Source organism: Mixophyes fleayi, chromosome 10 (assembly GCF_038048845.1).
Source record: "Mixophyes fleayi isolate aMixFle1 chromosome 10, aMixFle1.hap1, whole genome shotgun sequence".
NCBI classification, from domain to species: Eukaryota; Metazoa; Chordata; class Amphibia; order Anura; family Limnodynastidae; genus Mixophyes; species Mixophyes fleayi.
Genome location: NC_134411.1, coordinates 38,991,218 through 39,011,802, shown reverse-complemented (window position 1 = coordinate 39,011,802; position 20,585 = coordinate 38,991,218). Strand labels below are relative to the sequence as shown.

General features: G+C 41.3%; 1 protein-coding gene across 8 annotated transcripts in view; it reads right to left on the bottom strand.

Annotated features, from left to right (window-relative positions):
• Positions 1 to 20,585, bottom strand: part of IRAG1 (inositol 1,4,5-triphosphate receptor associated 1) — a 97,832-nt gene that overhangs the window by 60,087 nt on the left and 17,160 nt on the right. For 3 of the 8 annotated variants that reach the window (XM_075188475.1, XM_075188476.1, XM_075188477.1), the window contains exon 3: positions 18,117 to 18,265. The exons of 1 other annotated variant lie outside the window; for it this stretch is intronic. The gene's annotated coding sequence lies outside the window, so the exon portion shown is untranslated. Of the gene's footprint in view, positions 1 to 11,610; positions 11,684 to 18,116; positions 18,648 to 20,585 lie in introns of those variants that run through there. 4 more of the 8 variants (XM_075188478.1, XM_075188479.1, XM_075188481.1 and 1 more) reach the window with 4 other exon arrangements.

The following is a 20,585-nucleotide window of genomic DNA, read 5'->3' as shown; positions in this document are numbered from 1 at the left end:
CATCAAACTATGCCCATTTATTGCCACTTTTGCCCCTTCATTGTTTTACCCCTTTGCCCCTTCATTGTATTACCCCTGTGCCCCTTCATTGTATTAAACCCTGAGCCCCTTCATTGTATTACCGCTGTGCCCCTTCATTATGTCACCTCTGTCTATGTGCCTCCATTTTACTTACCTGTCTTTTTCTCTTTTGAATTCCTCTTTTCTGTCTTCTTTCTTCTCCCGCGCAGCTTCTCGGTGTTAGTCCTCCTCACAGTGGCCGGAAACAGACTAAAAAAAACAAAAACAGTCACGTGATCGCACGACAGGTCCCGGCAATCTCTCTTCCTCATTCAGTGGGAGCAGAGAGGAGGAGAGACTGCCGGGAGACGTGCATGCGATCACATGACTGGTTTGTCTTTTACTCTGTTTCCGGCCGCAGCTTATTTTAGTATGTCTGCGGACAGAGAGGGATGGCCCTCCGCCTTGCCTACCCCGCTCACCGCCAGTCCTGACTGGGCCCTCTGGGTAAACCGGCCCTGTATACGCGGGCAATGCTGCGTGTACTACTGTTAGGTGCACACAGCTCTCCCTTTTCTAGCAGAGCTGTGTAAAGCAGGACATACCTCCCAACTGTCCCTACAATCAGGACAAAGTCCCGATGAGTGTATAAGAACAGCTTGCAGACTGTCCTGCTCTCTCCTACCTGTTCTTGCTGCTTTCAATACTTGTTGGGGAGAGATGGCTGTGAACAGTGCAGACAGAAACGATCTGCACACAAGCTGCAAAGTGGCTGGTCCCAGGGCAGGGTCCAGCCACCTCAATCATACAGTACCCTAGGCTGGGAGGGGTGTTTCCAGGCACTAGGAAACCCCCCCCCTCCCCTATCGGTTTGCCTATGAGTATGAGACTTTGCTGTTGCCTAGAGACTCCACTTATAATGCTATTTACATGATACATTAAATTTACTATGCATTGTATCCCTCCCCCCTACCCCAACCCACATCTCCAAATGCCAGAGGTCCCAACCATAACGCAGGCTTGGGAGACAGGCAGAGAGTCACTGTTAATGTAATTTTCTGTTGAATTAAACCATTAGAATTAGTGTCAGGAATTCACAGTGTTGGAGCTAGGGATCCCAAAAAAGCTGCTTCACCGGGACGGAATGTCCTCCCGGTGACCTGGCTAGCATTTGGCGTTCTTTTCTACAAGCCTCTTCTCACATCTGGGTGTTGGTTGGTGGTGGGGGGACAGTGGGTTTTTGTAGGTTTGGTGTCTGTAGTAGTTTAATCTTTCCAAACCCTGACCCCAACCCAAGACGCCTTTATTTCAAAAATTAGATTTTTACTTAAAATTTGCAAGGAGCTCTGCTCTATGTTCTACTCTGATGCTCTTACCAGCATTAGAAGAGTAACAAGGACACTTTCTAAGCCTCTTTGAAGACTCCTGAAGATCGTTAAACCAAGTTCACAGGGCTTAGGCTCCGTATTCTCAGCTTCTGTTGCGTGTTCCCGCTTCCATATAAGTAAACTGTAAGTGGGCCGTCCAGGTGGGCCCCACGAAGGGGGGACACGTTCAACTGTCTCCAGGAAGTCTGAGTGATGACATCTGTCTGTAGCGCTATTGTAGGATAACAGCTAATGGAGATATACGGCGTTCTATAATCCCCCTTGTTATGATACCAGCGAGCAGCATATACAACAGTCACTATAATGTTTAATTTACTTCATATCACACTCTTCATCATGTCAGCCAAAACCATCCCACCAGGAACGTGACTGCGAAAAGGTCAGAAAACGCATTGCAAATTTTAACAGTGGGAAGAGAGGTTTCGTAAGGAGTATTTATAGCTAAAGGTCTGATATTGTGTAATGAACCTTTTAATGTTTTATAAAGTCAAGCTCGTCATATAGAAAGAACAGATCTCTTTTTGTTGTCTATTAAAGTCATTCTGAATTCCTGCTTGCAATGACACACTAACCCTGTTTTTTTAAATCTTTTCTACATGATATTATTTAATGGAGCTATAAAAGAAATATATTTGTGTTTTTACAGAAAGGCTGCACACAGACAATTCAAAGCTTCACCATTGTCCTTCCTGGGCCCGATTTCTTGAAGGTATAAATATTGAGCGCAACGTACGTTTTTTTAAAATGCATGCAACTCGGGCACATGCACGCTGGAGTTCAAGGAGCGGATCTGAATATACGGACGCTGATGAATTCGGGTGTAGGTCTGTCTGCTCTACTACACAATACACTGCAGGATGTGTCCAATACTTTTGTGGAATATAAATTTGCAAAAAAATGCACAGAAAAAAAAATCAATTAACGTCACCTGTCAATAATATAACCATTAGTGATACATTTATTAGATTGTTGTTAGTGTCTACTGAACATAAGATAGATTTATGCAGTTTCTCCTGATTGCAAACACATGTTATAGCATGCATACAAGACTGTCATCACTACTGATCAGGACACAAGTACCTGAGAGATGCCCACAGTTGGAATCGGTTGCGTGCACTTGAGTTTGGCACGTCCCCCACTGTACATTGACTATTGGCGAACACCGCTTTTCCGCCCCGCTCTCTCCCATAAGCTCTAGTAATTGTCCTTTGCGTCCGAAGGTGAATTGAACGCTGCTGCATTTAGTTGCGTATTGTCCGGTTCTGGTCATGTGCAGATCAAATTTGCAGATTATACGCACAAAATCAGCATTTAGGTCCTTTGACTAATCAGTCCCTCTATCTTTCCAGACATACTTCTATACCTGTGTGCTACAAATTCCTGAACCCCCACCTCTATAACCACCACTGCCATCTGTAGGCAGAGAGAGGTACTTTTCTTTGGTATCAGACATTTGTTAGAGGGAGAGGAAGATAGGAGAGGGGGCACAGGAACAGTAGAGAGCACAAAGGAACGCACATGGCTGCTGTGTATAAACAAACTCACTGCCTCCGTCACAAATGTATTCATTCAAAGATTTAAAAAAAAAACAGAAAACTGACAGTATTTTAACATTTATTTTTCTTAACAAAACACAAATAATAAAAAAATGAACTTTAATGTTACAAAAATAAAGTGTTGTGGGTTTTTTTGTTTTGTTTTATTGACTTGGAATCACCGTGTGATGTACGGCAGTTGGCGTAGCATATAATCTCTCTGCGCATGCCCAGAAAGTTATACCTGCACCGCGGAGGACGGGACGGGTTAGAGAAGAGATGCTTTAACCTAGGCAGAGTACAGTAAAGGCAGATTGGAAGAAACAGGCATATACGTCTGTTATGTGAAGCTACAGGGCAGGTGCAAGTACTCGCTGATGTCGAAGACTTATCGTAAACCAGGCGAACACGGCTTTGCATTTAAACGGGAAAAACAAAAATACAGATATTTTTCATTTTGATAACATCTATGTAGCAGAATGTCTCTATCTCTGTTTCATGAAAACACAGAAGTTACATGTTAACTAGTAATATGTCTTCCTACAAATCAGCGAGATTAGTCATGTCAAGGTCAAAGGAATATAAAACCTTGCAACTCTCCATTGTTTTATTTGTATTTTTCATTGTGGATATGAGAGAGGAAGACAAACAATCAATTAGTAAAACAACGGAGAAGAGCTCCAGACTACCGGGATTATCTAAGGAAGCTGAAAGTGCAGGGAGATCTAGGGAATTCTTGAAAGTGATCAACACTAAGACTAAGTTATATTATTCTCTGATCCTTTATTCCTTTTGTTGATCTGAGCTTGAAATATTTGCATATCACAGTTTGGAGACTCGAGGATTCAAATAAATCACATTGTAACCCCAGTGTTGTTGTTTTTTTAAGAGGAGTCCGCTCCCTGTTGCATAAAACCCCCCTCTATAAGTATTGGGGGAACTGCAGTGTCTTGGATCCCACCAGAACACATAGGACTGGCTGGTAACGAGCAATGCGATTAATGACCAGGGACCGGTGGTAGCTGTTTGTCTTTGATATTAATCAAGTTTTAAATAATTCCTCATCCCTTGATAAGCTCATGTGGGTGTATATTATTATATCATTGGAGCTGGTCTTAACATTTGGCCTCCTGGACACATAATATTTCATCCGCTGGTATCTCTGGGTAAATCTGAAAAAAGAGAAGTTTGTGCACTAAATATAACACTGGCAGTAAGGATGGAAATGCCGATTTAAAATAGAAAACTATTCATAGATTAGCCATGCCGGGAACGTCCACGAATTCTCCAGTATCTGGGAATGAGGACTTATGTTTGTAGGGATATTAGCCAGTCATAAATTTATGGGCACCGCGGCACAGACATATATTTAAAGTATATAAAGAACACAAAGGTTTTCTAGAACACAAGAGACAGAAAACTCAGTTGTCCCAATATTGTGTAACTTTCAACAATGAAATATAACACAACAATATGAAAACACAAACATCGTAAGAGGAATGACGGGGTAGTGAGTCATCACAACAGTGACAACTATGAGCTCTGGATTTGTACTACAGTCTAGAGCCGGATCATCAATTAGGCCACCTAGGCTTTTGCTTAGGGCTCAGTGGGCATTCAGGGGCCGGACTTCTCTAACCCTTTTTATGTGTGTATTTTTAGACAAACGGAATGGGGGAAGGTGGCCCTATCTAGTATCTTGCCTACGGACCCCCGGAGTCTCAACCCGGCACTGCTCTCTCCAATGGCGTCTCTCATGATCATGTGATCTCTCCTGTGCTTGACCACAAATTGACAACTCTCTAATGTTTTTGTTGATGAGACAGACAACGCTCAGTCAGCGATATCCACAATACATTTAAGAGCCCGGTACACATTATCCTACTTGTCTTCAGTAGAGTCTTGTTAGTAATATCTATGTTTCGGCTCCACCACCCGATTTAAAAGAAAAGTCTACCCAGATAATTCCGCTAAATAATAATTCAAATAAAGGGATGAGGCCGACAACTGTACGACGCGTTTTTACCTTCCGTGTTTGGGAAATTTTAATTTTTAGCCAGAAAACAAGTCTGTAATGTACTGGTTTGTAAACAGCATACTACTAAAATATTATTTTACGGACGCTACTTATAAGGATCTGCCGCAATACTGGCTACAGATGACAGACGACTGCGCACCAATGACATTGTCAAATGGGAACCTCTTACATAACATAATCATGTTGGGACAGCGCATCCGATAGGAGGCTGTCCCAGTGATTAGCGTTTTCTACTCCGGGTTCTCTGGAAAACAGCGCAGTGGGAGAGCAGCAACACTGATGATCCGATGATCCCTCTCCTGCGATGCTCTCCCCGTAGGTTTGAAGATGGCATTAACCATTGGGGTCAAGCTCTGAAAAACTAAGCTTTTCGGAGATTGCTACAATTGCCCAGACCGCAGTCCTCACTGAGTATCATGGAGGCTGCAGTTTAATGCAGCAATTTGCCTAATCTCCAATACCTCCTGCGTTAGGCTTTCCTTAAATGAACATTTTACTTAAGAATGCCTAAACCATGCGGAAAAAGCAGTTACGTCCATGAGCTGAAACGTCAGCCATTGCACTGGAAGCAGACTGCTGGTTCACATGAAGATTCACTCAGTCCGTAGTAACGTGTTCTTCACCAATGGAGAAATATATCACGCTACTTGGGATGGTGCGCAAGGTCTGGTGGGGACGTGATCCCCAATATTACTCCACCTTTACTCTGTTATGGGGCAATGAGGGGGCCTCTCAGAATTTTCCTTACTCCCTAATAAACCATGGTAGAGCCCCTTAGGCATTACTACTTTTGTTCATGTTCTTAGAGATGGAAAAGCTGACCCGTTTGATGAACTTGCAACTGAATATGGGGGGAAGGGCGGGTGCCACTTGGTCCATTTTTAAAATATGCACAACTTAGCCGGAGTATTGAAGGCGCAATTTTAAAAAAAAAATCAACCTTACGTCACATAAGTCCAGATTGGTGGGGCAGCACGGTGGCTCAGTGGTTAGCACTTATGCCTCACAGCACTGCGGTCATGAGTTTAATTCCCGACCATTATCTGTGTGGAGTTTGTATGTTCTCCCCGTGTTTGCGTGGGTTTCCTCCGGGTGCTCCAGTTTCCTCCCACACTCCAAAAACATACTCGTAGGTTAATTGGCTACTATCAAATTGACCCTAGTCTGTCTCTGTGTATGTTAGGGAATTTAGACTGTAAGCTCCAATGGGGCAGGGACTGATGTGAATGAGTTATCTGTACAGCACTGCGGAATTAGTGGCGCTATATAAATAACTGGTGATGATGATGATTGGAAGACTCTTATTCCCAGCCTAGACCGCCTTTTGTCAACCGTAGTTGGCCAGCGTTGCCCCCCTATACGACCTTTCTCAAAAATGGAAATCAAAGGGAGGATGACCCAGGGCTGATAAATGATGATGAATGGGAAGAGGATCTTGAATTAAGAAATTAGCGCAGGAAATCAACAGACACAATTCAAATTTGACCACGGAGATTATTACACATCAAAAGTTGTTTTTTACCCCCAAATGAAACGAATGGATAGTCCGACATGTAAATGTTGCTGTGTAGAAACTGACACATTTTTACATCTGGGATTGTGTCCAATTCCAAACATATCGGAGAGATATTTTGCAGGCCCTCCGTCTAGTCTTAGGGAGATCCCCTTTGCCATTGGACTTTGCATTCTTGGCTTGGTTAACGAGCCAGAGATAATGAGATTTTGGTATTCTGCTGTCATTCTTTGCACTAAATTTAGATAGACCCTGGAATCCTCCAGATGAGTCACACAGCGCCCAATGGAAGAGGTTAATAAATAAGAAATAATTATTTCTCAAGATGACATATTCCCATAGAAGTTGACTCTACATTGGACACAACGCCTACATACGATACTATATCTTGGAAATTTGCTCAAACTGCCAAGGTGAACAGGTTAGAATCATGTCATAGAAAGACACTATGAAGCCTACGATATGTGTGTTATTATTCCCTGTATTCTGCCCTTTGTTATGTATAAATGAGAGTCTCACTTTTATGATTTGTTTTTTTTCTTTTCCAATTTCTGTTTTTATTGTTAATATTTCTAAATTTTGTTAAACATGTATTTTCAATAAAACCCAATGAATAAAAGTTTTAAAATAAAAAAATTAATACTTTCCATCCAGCGTGACGTCGCTGAAATAACGGGCGACACCGAAACAACCATAATGTTTTCATTTGCAATTTTTAATTTCCATTAGAACGCGCAGCAAACGCCTAGAGGATAATTATACGCTGGAGGAATCAGCTCACATTCAGCAAATCCAGCAGCCCAAACTTAACTTACCTCTCATAACAGTTATAATTGTACCAATAGGTATATGGGTCACTGTTGGATACTTCCCCAGTGGTCATCATCATCACCCGCCAAGGCTTTGATGTTTCAGATGAGCAATAACTGATGTTGGCTGTAAAACTATTTGATATCGGGATCATCAGCCAGTTATATCAGTAAGTTACTGTGTATGTTTGTATTCTCCATTGTGTTTTTTTGTACTGTTTATCTGCTATGGAATTAGTGGCACTATATAAATAACTGATGATAATGATGATGATGATGATGATTATGGCCTTGTATCCACTGTTGTTTTTTTATATGTGTTCTACTAGCGTGTAAACGCATCAGACAATAGAAACTAATTGCATTATATTTGTATTCTGCTTTTGGAAGGCATCTTGTTCTAGCCCTACGTATTGCAGTGTGTTACACGCATTTTTGCAAGGAATTTTATACACAAAAAAAAAAATGGCAGCAGTTATGGGACCTATGGCACCCTGAAATGGAGCGACCAGGAGAATGTGCCCAGAGTAGTCAGATACATTAGTCAGATACACTAGTCAGATACACTAGTCAGATACACTAGTCAGATACACTAGTCAGATACACTAGTCAGATACAGTCAGATACACTAGTCAAATACAATAGTCAGATACACTAGTCAGATACACTAGTCAGATACAGGGTAGTGGGCGCAATAGAATTAGATTGTCTCTTAGAGCTGAAAAAAGAAGATCAGATAGATTGTAAGCTTGCGAGCAGAGCCTTCTCGCCTCTTTGTCTGCATGTATTACCCAGTATTGTCTATTACTATGTTTGTCCCCACTTGTACAGCGCTACGGAATTTGCTGACGCTATATAAATAAATGATGATGATGATAAGATTACACACAGACAGGACAGCCAGAGGACAATGATGACGGCACCTGCGGAAATAGGAACGTACGTGGCCATATCGGACAATCGTCCTGTCGCGGTCAGACTGAAACAGGATAAGGCAACAAGTTTCCCTATTGGACAGTTGCTGAAGCCCCATTCCTGCAGAGACAACATGCTGCACCAACCAGTTTGTGTGGGCACCAGCCCAGGCTGTCTAGCGCTGGGGGGAAATAAAATGAAATATTTTTATTTTTTTTTAAAAAAAAAAGTTTAACAATATTGGTCATTGAAAAAAAATGCTTTATTCGAAGATAAATCATTTTTTCATTCATTTTCCTTTGTTACCACCGTTCCTGAGATCCTTGCTATAAATGCTCGATACCTGGAGAATCGTACAGACCCCGGGGCGATGTCGCTGATGGTGACATCTTAAAGTATAGGAGCTTTTCGCCCTATAATAAATAAACCCATATATCTGTCTATTCATCACGTGAGCTCTATTTAACTCCAGACCAGTATTATTATCGTGGACCGCTATCCAGGTGGATACCGGGATATAATTGGTATCAAACTGATGCATGGACACAATTCACAGCTATCACTAACTATGAACTATTGATGTTCGAAGGATCTTCTATTATAAATTGTATTTATTGCCCAGGTTTATAGGAACTCTGAATTCTATGAATGATTTATACCCGTGATGGGCAACCAAATACACGTCAGGGGCCACACAGTGAGGGCCACTAACCTTCAATATGGCCGCACATTACCCTTAATCTTAGTAATTTGATAAAACAATACATCATACTTGCCAACTCTCCCGGAATGTCTGGGAGACTCCCCCATTTCGGGGGAGTCTCCCGATTCCCGGGAGAGTGTGGCAATATCCCGCTAGCAAAATGTATGGCAAAATGTATGCTAATACATTTACTCTAGAATCCAAGACTTCTCCCGTGCTGCCCCCCTTCACTGGAACGACCTCCCTCGCTCCATTCGTCTCTCACCCAATCTGTGCTCCTTCAAGCGGGCTCTTAAAACTCACCTGTTCCTTAAGGCCTACCAACCATCCACTTAACCTCTCACCTCTTCTGGTTCTCCCCTGCCCCCTTTCTCTCTCCCCGTTGCTTCACTGGCTCCCTTATGTACCTGATTCTGTTTACCCTCCCTTAGGATGTAAGCTCGTTTGAGCAGGGCCCATCTTCCCTCCTGTCTCCATACCTGTTCTTCCGCTCCGTCTCTACTGTATCTGCCTGCCTGGAGTTTCTGAAGTACTGGTACTTTGTGTTTATTGTTCTGTACTGTCTTACCCTGTATAGTCTACTGTTTGTACCATGTACGGCGCTGCGGAAACCTTGTGGCGCCTTACAAATAAACGATAATAATAATAATAATAATAATAATAATAATAAACACTCTTGGGGGGAGACTTACTAACCCGCACGTTTTTAGGCACTTTGATGTGCCTAAAACTGACTAATTTAGTAAACGAGCAAACCACACATCAAAGTGCATGGTTATAAACTTCAAGGTTTAAAGCCATCCCAATTTTAACACATGGGAGGTACAGAAACTGTCCCATGTATTAAGGGCCTGTTTTGTTAACTATATTTTAAACTGCCGACATTTATTAAATAAAAATAAGAAATTAGATGCGGTTCAGACAGGTGAGATAGCACAAACCACACGTTGCTTCATCTCTTACTTTCTTCAAGTCATCTGCTACTTAGCATCGGGCACAGTCCTCTAGGTGGGGTCCCAAAAATACAATATAGAGGCCTGTTGAGTCATATTATTATGGAGCTGCTGCTCTTGTGAAACACAAACACAGCCCGAAGAATATTTCTTCCATTAGTCTTTCATGTGGAAAATCCGTTCCAACACCAAATCGCGTCCAATTCGTAAACATTTGTCTCCAAACACTGAGCTTAGCTCACTGATTACTTTATGAGGTGGGATTTTAACGATCAGTCTGCAGTACGCTATCGCCCCGCACTCCTCCTCGCTCTCTAAACTAAAACATATCCGGCTCTTCACCACCTTACATTGTACATCCGACTGGTAAACACGATGTCTCCCAGAGACGTGACTCACTATAAAAACATCCGAAATTGGGAGCTGTGACAATTCATATTTCATTTCACTTACACCGTGATCCTCACCAACTGAAATATTATGCAACAAGGGATGAAGAGTGAATATGTAATTATCTACATTTTATATTCTATATCAGAACCCCCCCCCAAAAAAAAACACTTTAACTAATGGTTATTTTCTTGTGCTTACAAACAAAACAATGTTCATCTCGTAATTACAACTGGTAGGGGCATATTCAATTGACGGCGGGATCGCCGAAAGTCCCGCGCTAGAAAAATATTACCGTTAATACGGTAATTACTCGCTGAATTTCAGCTCGCAGCTCCCTGAGTAAATTACCGTATTAACGGTTTTTACGCGCAGGATTACCGTATTAACGGTAATATTTTTTGAGCGCGGGACTTTCGGCGTTCCCGCCGTCAATTGAATACCCCCCTTAGTGTCTTACTAACGAAAACTCCAATACTCAATCTCAGACACTGGGTTTCTGCTTTATCCCCATGGCAAGCTCGCCCAAATGATAGCATCTCTTTTCTGGGCAAATATTAGATAGACGCTACCGTTTAGGCGTTCAATGTGATGGCTATCTAGCGTTTTGTAGTATGCCAGCGACATTAAGCGGCTCTCTACTGAAGCCTGTTCAGTGTATTCTCTGGTTTCTGAGCAATAGATTTGTTATTGTGCTAGAACATTTTGACTTTTTGATACATACCCAAAACACCATAATGTTTCTAAACCTTTTCTGCCTGCTTTGAGTCAAGTATTTACCAAAACCCTCATTCGCCACTTTATTAAAGAAAAAAATTAAATAAATAATCCTTTTCTTTTGTTTTGATAAATCATCATCCAAAACCTAGAAAAATCACCATAAAAAAAGACCCTTTCGTATACAATGAATAATGGGGACGAAATTATTGAAGCTGGGAATTCTCGGGACCACACTTTACAGCCAGCCAATCACAAACAGCCAGCATGGGGAAAATGTTTTTGATTGGCTTGTGGTGAATGGGAGTCTTAAGGACTCCAAGCCAAGGCCAAATTAGTCCCAGATTATTTTGCAGGATGTACCCTGGTAGGTGGAATAGGTAGGTCCAAAGATGTGTGTGTCACAGTATAATTTAGCACCCATGGGTGTGGAACCAATAGGCCTGATTGTCACATTCAGCTTGCCAGTTACACAAGAAATCCAGCCTAGGTTTTCTCCTGAGTCTTCTCCACAGGAGCTTGAACCGGTTTGTCAAATTGATGCAAAAATTTAAAAAATACAAGCTTGAAAGATTCGACCACAGTTCAATCAGTCCTAGTTGGATTGAGCAGGTTAGATGAGTATATTTGGCGAACACATTCAACTTACTTGTAGCTGACATTTTATATTCTTTATCAGGAGACTGGCAACACAGGAGGACAGTCACAGTAGCCACTAACGCCTGCCGAAAGATAATTAGATAAGCTAAACAAATAAAGAACACAAACAACAGTCCAAGTGGACTCCAGGACTCAAACAATAGTGTCACACACACACTTGGTATTTTTTCTTGATAGTCGCAGGAAGTTTGAAAAGAAATAAAACTTTTTCCTTTTTGATATTAGATTTGCTTTCGTTTTTTCGACTGACAGGAACTTGAATGGGAAACAGGAGGGACACACTAGAGTGAAGATAAAAGTGTAAGTAAATTGGAGGTGGAGACTTGAGATAAAGAGGTAATCTCTGGAAAAATGTGATAAACTGGAGGTAAAAAGAGATTTCCTCCAGTTTATCTTCACTATTATTTCCAGTTTATCACTGGTTTAGAATTTAGGTGACTCATACAGCAACTGAACCAGCCCCAAATCATGAGTGAACCGCAAACAAATTTGAGGCTGTCAAAATGTCTCAATTGAATTTCAAACTTGCTCAAAAACATCATTAGTTTTGGAGGTCAGGCAGAAGAAAGGTCAGGATGACAGGAAGCAGTCGAGAGCTAGAAGGGAAGTAATAGGAAGACCAGGTCATACGCTGGTGTATGGGACAGGTGGTCAATAAGCTAGAAACTTCCTGGTGGTCTGCCACCATCTGTTATAGGGTGGGTTGGTCGCCCGTTTTGGACGTGCACGAGAACAGTGCACAGGAATACATGGCTGTGTGCAGAAGTGCGGAAATGTGCGCGCAAAGACATTCCCCATGTGCAGGCGTGAAAAATGTCCGTCTCCTCCTCTGAAAAATTGCAGGAAAATCTCTGTATCACCAACACATTCGTCCGGTTCAAGCTCTCATCTCTGTTACGTGTTTTCTAGCCGTATCACCTGCACCAGCTACAGGTCGGGTGTCAGCGCCGACTGATAGTGATGACTACACATATGTATGCTAGAACATGTGTTTGCAAGTAACAGAAGCTATAACAATGTATTTTATGTACAGTAGGCATTAGGGACATCCTGATTTATGTATTCCATGCGAAAAAAGAAGTAAAATGTATTTGTATTAATGATTATATTATTAAGAGTTGTTCATTTATTTTATGAAATACTTTATATTTCACATATGCATTGTGTCTATCCTGCAGTCTGATCTGTCTGTCTATATACGGCCAGTAACGTATAGCCGCTGTGTACTTACACCCAGATTCAATTGTAAACGTTTCTTGAGATCCGCTTGAACTTGAAGAAGGGCCGACCTGCATGCAAGTTACGGCCGTTTTGTTTAAAGGCAAGTTGCGTTCACATTGCGTTCAAAGTGTGTCCCGCCTCTAGAATCTTGACCTTGTAAAATCAGAATGATAGCTTTTTTTTAACTTACTTTCCTTAATGAATCAGGCCCTATATGAGATGCCATCATGAAAGAGTGTTTACACAACTGTGAAGGGCCTGATTCATTAAGGAAAGGAAGGCAAAAAAGGAGTAAATTTGCTCCTGGACAAACCATGTTATAATGCAAGGGGTGCAAATTAGTTTATTATTTTGCACATAAGGAAAATACTGGCTGTTTTTTCATGTAGCCCACAAATACTTGATAGCTTTATATTTACACTGACATTTAAAGTTGACCAAGGACGTGTCCTAACCCAACTATAAATCTGTCCCTACATTTTAAATTTAACTCCCCCTCCAAAGCAACATGGATTTGCCCAGGTGCTAATTTACTCCTTTTTCTTGCTTTACTTTCCTTAATGACTCAGTCCCATAGTCGTTAAAATAACTCTTGGTGTATCGCTATAAATCCCCCCATCACTTGTGCTGTTGCCCCATTAGTTGCCAGTTTATTAGTTTATTTTATGTGTATACATATTTATTTATCTTACACTATTCATGTGCTTGTTTTGCTACTACCAATGTTGTTTTGTAACTGCGTAAAATAGAATATTAAAAGATATGATATTATATAGTATCTTTGCATTGTTCACTTGTTCTACAGTTCTACGAGAGTCACACCACATTCTCTCTCTCTCATATATGAAAATAAAGGAAGAATTGTTGTTCCACTATAGCGTTGTTAAAAAAGTACTAATAGTACAAGTAACTAGTATAATTGATAATGGCTATTACTTAATTTCAGTCATTAGTAATATAACCCCTTTTCCCACATGTAAATATGTATGAAGTTGGAAGATACGACGATGAATAATGACACTTTATACAAATGGCCGTTGTCTGCTGCAGACCAGGCAGCTCATCGTGGGAGAACACTGAAAATGGAAGTTTTTCAATAATTCATCTTCGCAGAATGTGATGCTTGGACTGGATCCAGGGGGGGAAATGCCGAAAGATGCAAAGTGTAAATTTCCTCAGACCTCAAATAATTCAACTTAATGTTATGATTATCAGTCAGCTTTGTATATAGACCATGAGAACACAATTTGATATTACACCGACAAAACAATAGTGTAACAGGAAACACTACAAGTAACGAAACGTGAATTGATTTTCTGCTTCCTTTATTTTCTGCTTTACCAAATTGTTGGCAATGATGGAAAGTTTTTCTGGGACCATTGGGTTAATGTCTCATAATACAATACAATTCTATTTACATTTGAACAATGAGAGTGGATTTGGTTCCATCATTTGTGTGATTTTCCGATGGTTGTATTATTTAGAGGTTAATTTATGTTGGAGGCAGCTGATATACATGTAGGGTGTGATTAATGTTCGGACATACAAGTTCTGTGCTCTTTATAAAATTGCAAGTTGCGTTCAGGCCCATAATGTATATTGTTCCAGTGTAAGCATTATTTTGATCTATGATTATTTCTTAAACCAACAGTGGCCTCCAAGACTCTTTTGCAAAACATGAGGGAAATCTTGCGTCTGTATCCCAAAAAGAGGATGCAGAAAGTCTTATTAAGAACAGAAACGTTTCCACTGAGAGAGGATTGAGGAATTTGAGGAGAGAGATCATTTAGAATTCAGGAAATTTTGAGACAGATTTATGGTTAGAATCGCATTACACCCTGGGGTTAAATTTATGGCTATCACCATTTATATTTATTTATATAGTGCCACCAATTCCGCAGCGCTGCACAGATAATATTTGTCATTGACATCAGTCTCTGCCCCATTGGAGCTTACAGTCTAAGGGGTATATTTACTAAACTGCGGGTTTGAAAAAGTGGAGATGTTGTCTATAGCAACCAATCAGATTCTAGCTGTCATTTTGTAGAATGTACTAAATAAATGAAAACTAGAATCTGATTGGCTGCTATAGGCAACATCTCCAATTTTTCAAACCCGCAGTTTAGTAAATATACTCCTAAGTTTCCTAATATACACACACAGACAATTAACCAACCAGTATGGTTTTGGAGTGTGGGAAGAAACTGAATCACGCGGAAGAGACCCACGCAAACACGGGGAGAACACATTTCCTGTGTCCTCCAGAATCCAATTGAAATTACTCGCCCTTACCTACAAAGCCCCCAACACCACCACCCCTTCATACATCTCAAGTCTCTTATGAAAATACTCTTCCTCCCGTCCTCTTAGATCTAGGTCTGACCTGCACCTTGTCTCGTCTCTGATAACCACCTCTCACTCCTGCCTACAAGACTTCTCCCGTGCTGCTCCCCACTTATGGAATTCCCTACCACGATCAATCAGACTTTCCCACAGCCTTCAAATCTTTATACGCTCCCTAAAACCCATCTATTTTTCAAAGCTTACTTTATCCCTGATGATAGTACTCACACTAATGCACCCTCACAACTGTCCCAATCTCCACTCTGAGCCACACTCGCTCCTCTTGTTTCAGCTGTGCCCTCTTCCACTTAGGATGTAAGCTCTCTAATGAGCAGGGTCCTCCATACCATTTGTTTTTATTTCTGTATTTATTTTGTCTGCCTTGTATGTCCCTGTTTTATGTATGCACTGTTTTCCCTACTGTTCTGCACTGTGTGGCACCTTACAAATCTACGATAATAATAACAACAACAACAACAACAACAACAAGAAGATCTTTCATACATAAATGATACTGATAATTACATCCAGCATACAGAAGGGAAGTGGTACTGGGCAGGTGTCCATACATATAGAATAAGAACAGATATTGAAATGAGACAACATAAAAAGTAGCAGAGGCTATTCTTCCTCAACAATACAGAAAAAAAATTAGGAATTTGCATCGTAAACCTCCATTTGTCACTGGTGAAAGAGGTCAACATTACTGTCAGAAAGCGCATCCCAAAATTGGCATTTTTTTTACTCCGCTAGATTGGTTTTCACCTGGTCGAAGAGCACACGGAGAACGAGCAGATTGCAGAAGGTCACAGGTTTCACTGGGCAGTGAAATCTTTGGCGCCTATAATAACTATAATACATCAACAACAAAATGTTGATCTCAGCCGTACCCTTCCTCTCCTCTTTGACCCTGAACACGACCTGACCTCTGGTCTGTCTCCAGCTCCGACTGTCTCACTTCTACTGTCACCTGCTACCTGGTGAGAGGAGTCTGAGGCCCTGACACATTGGTGTCAGTCGATGGCGCCCACCACCTCTTTGCATTGACCCCGGGCCAAGACTGGGTCTTTCATTAGACTTTCCACTACCAGCCAACCAGGTCCACTATAACTTCTACTACATCCAAGCCCCAACTAGCCCTATCCTAGACCTAAGACAGCAGTGATCCCCCAGCATAGCTCTAAAGGCACCAGATTTTCTGTGCATTACGGCTATTTTAATTTAGTGCATTCTAATATACACATACACAGGGAGAGAACGTACAAACGCCACACAGATAAGTTCCTGCTTTGTGTAATGGACATCAGAGTGTTGTTGCTTCATAATTGTCTAAACGTCGTCTAACAATGTCCCATTTGCCCACCTACATCATTAAATGACCATTATCTTAGTATGGAAACTGCCAGATTAAAGCTCTAGATGGTGTTCAAGCCAAGGCCCCTCTTAGCATAAATTGTGCCTGATGGTAATAAGGCCATTACGGAGTTTAAAGCAAATCTCCATTCAGGATAAACTGTCCATCGAGCTGCTCTTCCCCAATTGTGGGGGTTTCTCACCTTGTCCACCACTTCCCATCGCCAAATTTTTCCATTCTCCAGACAGAGGGACCAATACACCATAGAGAGTGCACAAACAATGCAGAGTGAATAATCAAATCCTGGCAACACCTGGTTGGACAGCTCCCACACACATCCAGCTAGGTGCCACCAGATCTTACTACTAGGCAACAGTTGGGGTCTCAGTTGAGAGACCCTCATATTTGTGGTACCCGGAACATCCATCAAGAGAGACTTCCTAAAAATCATTATAAAACACAGCAGCTCCTCACCCCAACATATCCAGCAGGCCTCATTATACAAGTGTTTTGAAATAAATAGTAATATCTTATCCTAACTTTCTTGAAAATATAAAGTAAACCCCTCATCCTCACTTCTCCCAGTTTTATGTAACCACTAAATTTGACTTGGGAAGGTACGGGCCTCATAAAAGCCTTAGATCCTTAGACCTTACACCCTGATTGTAATCTGAAACAGCTTGTGGAAGTTATGGAATTAAGCTGAAGTGCATCACATGCAATGTGAACGTTCCGAGTGCAACAGCTTTCCAGTAAGGAAACAGTCTTACAAACGCAAACCACTTTGCCCAGTGCCCAGTTTCCCCACTGTACATAGAACTTTGTTTACTCTCTCTGCAAATGCAAATACAAAGTGGGCGCACCTGGGTAGTCTTGTGCGTGAACAGAAAAAGCACTAAGTTGAGCACACCTGGGGCAACCCAAAAAATGCCCAACATACAGAGAGCTTCTCTGTGCAACCTGCAGATATCTTTAGCTTAATAGGTGCTATGTTAGACACACATGCTATCGTCAACGCACTCATCAGCCACGATGCATTGTGTTTAGTAACAGACCATAAATGTGCTATCCAAAAATACTTATTCACATCATTACTTTCCGCATCCCAAGCAAAAATCTACAACAATGCAAATAATGACATAAATCTGCCATTAAAATAACTTCTCCCAGAAATGTTGCATCTGCTGATAATGCCGACTTAATTAATACTAAAGGTCAAAAACATTGTATCCATTAGAGAGATAACCATTTATTTTATTGCAGCTGAAAGTGTCGCTTTGCAGAATGTATCAGAATGTATCTCTCGTTGTTCCACAGAGTTCCAGAGAGTTTCATAAAACTAATCCTCATCAATTACTGAAACGGGAGCTGAAAGGACCAGTCCACAAAAGAGGAACAATTATACAACTTAATAATAGATCCCTATAATAAGCAAAATGAAAATATAATTCAGATAAGAGTAAAAAAAATAAACACTTTATGGTCCATTAAATTGCCTGCAACAGCTGTCTGATATAAAACCAGTTAAATGTATCCCACTTTGCATTAAGTATATACGTAATAAAATGTGTTCTTACCGGTTTCACTCGCCATTGACTGCAGCTGTCCCCCAACTTCCTAACCAGGAAAGAATCAGTCTGAGCAGAATCCAAATTCTGTGTCTGCACATCTATCTCTGGTGCATCAGAGTAGGATGATTTACTGTGGTCTCCTGGAAGCCAGCACTCTGTATTTTTAACAAGAATTACATGAAAAAGTCCGGCTCATCCCTGAAAATATGGTTTATTCTTAGTTATGCAGATTACCAACCAAAAAAAGCTATTTATTCCTCTCGCCCCCCCCTGAAACTGGCCTCTCAATCACTCCTGGGAGCTTTTACCATTTAAGGTCAATGCTTCATTTGGTTGAACAATCTCAGCTCAGGCTTTTTCTAACGCAGAAAGCTGAAAGAGATCGTCTTCCTCTAAGGTTGCTTCATGTAGAATAAGTAAACTTTGGGAAAAGAGGGGGAAAAAAATCCTCTCTTCGCTTTTCGGTTCTTAAAAGATCAGCTCCCCCCCCTCCCTCCCGTTCGGCTAGAACACATAGATGAAGAAGACACCTCACTGGGATCTCTGTTCTGTGTCAAACCTAATACTTGTATATTTCTAAAATCAAGACTGGGTGAAACATTGCACAACTCTTAGAGGAAGCACAATGGTTATTTATAGAACCATGCAGTTATTCTCATCGTAGTCCCTTAATTCTTAGAGCAAAATAATAAAATAGTCCCATTTATTATATAAATACATAGTGCTAATATATTATGCAGGGCCCCAAACGTCATGAGAATAGCTGGGCTTCCAAGTACCTCATCCCTTTAATTATGATGTAAATAAAATAGGTTATGTAGCTATTTAAAAGCAGGTAAGATATGAAAGTAAATTACTAACTATTGCAACCAATTAGTCGTTAGTTTCATTGTCTAAATTGCTCTGACAGATCTGACAAAAAGCCATTTGCTGATTGGTTGCTGTGATTTGGTGAAGATTTTGCATTGAAAGTAGATCAGCTCTACAAACTGATTCTGATCACCCACAGAAGTTGTATCATTTATATATGTTAGTAATAAAAATATGCATTGCAAAACAGTGTCGGGAGAGAAGAGGTTAAAAAATTACATGAAATTAGTTTACTAAATCTTGTTACTGCTTTGAAATAAACTCTCCCCTGTGTAGCACTGATTCTGGGTGGTCTGTATATATGTGGTATAACAGGAGATTCCAGCAGAGATACTGTAAGCTTCTCTACTACTCAGATATCAGTTTAAAAGACATCAAGACACAAGTCCAATCAAATCTATGTGTTGGTCTAATTATGAAGCTTATACATAGCCCAGAGTCTCTCTCTCTCTCTCTCTCTCCCTCTCTCTCTATGTGGCCACTTTATTAGGTACACCTGCTCATTAATGCAAATATCTAATCGGCCAATCATGTGGCAGCAATTCCATGCATAAATGTATTCCGACATGGCCAAGAGGTTCAGTTATTGTTGAGAGCAAACACCATAATGTGGAAGAAATATGATCTAAGTGCCAGACGGCGTGGTTTGTGTATCTCAGAAACTGCTGATCCAGTGAGCGGCAGCTCTGTGGGCAAATATGAGAGAGAATGGCCAGACTGGTTCAAGCAGACAGAAAGATGTAACTCAAATAACAATGCGTTCCAACAGTGATGCGCAGAAGAGCGTCTCTGAACTTACAGCAAGTCCAACCTTGAAGCAGAAGAATACATCGGGATCCACTAACGTTAGCTAAGAACAGGAAACTGAGGCTACAGTGGGCACCAAAAGTGAACAGTTGAAGATTGGAAAACTGTGGCTTGGTCTGATGAATCTTGAGTTCTGCTGCTACACACATATGGTAGGGTCAGAATTAGGTTTAAACAACATGAATCCATGGAACCCTCCGGCCTTGTGTCTATTGTGCAGACTGGTGGTGGTGTAATGGACTGAGGAATGTTTTCTGGCAACACATTAGGCCCCTTAATACCAACTGAGCATTGGTTAAATGCCGCAGCCTACATGAGTAGGCTGCTGACCATGTGCATCCCTTTAGGGCCACAGTCTACTCATCTGATATAGGTATCTGTACTCCTGGTAACACCTTACACTCTGTGGCCATCAGTGGCAGAACACAAGGATAAGCCCTTGCCCATTTTTCCAGTCGCCAGAGCTCCTCGATAGTCAATGCTAGAGCTGGCTCCCTACTTGGAGAAAGAGAGCATTCCCAAGCAACCCAATCGAACTGGGTCCAGTGGAAACAACTTACTCTGTGCTGCTCGGGGACATTTCCACTCTGAGGATAAGGATCTGGCCGGTCAATCCAGATGGTTTAGCAGCTTGTGGTGGCTCCTTGGGGCTGGTTGAAGCTTGTGCAGTTCCTCCTGAAATCTGCAGTCTGGCTTCTTGCATCCTGGCTATAGGGCCAGAAACTCCAGCCACATCCCTTGTCCAATATCATTTCCCAGAACCACATTAGTTTGGAGGCCATCCATGGTGCATGTACC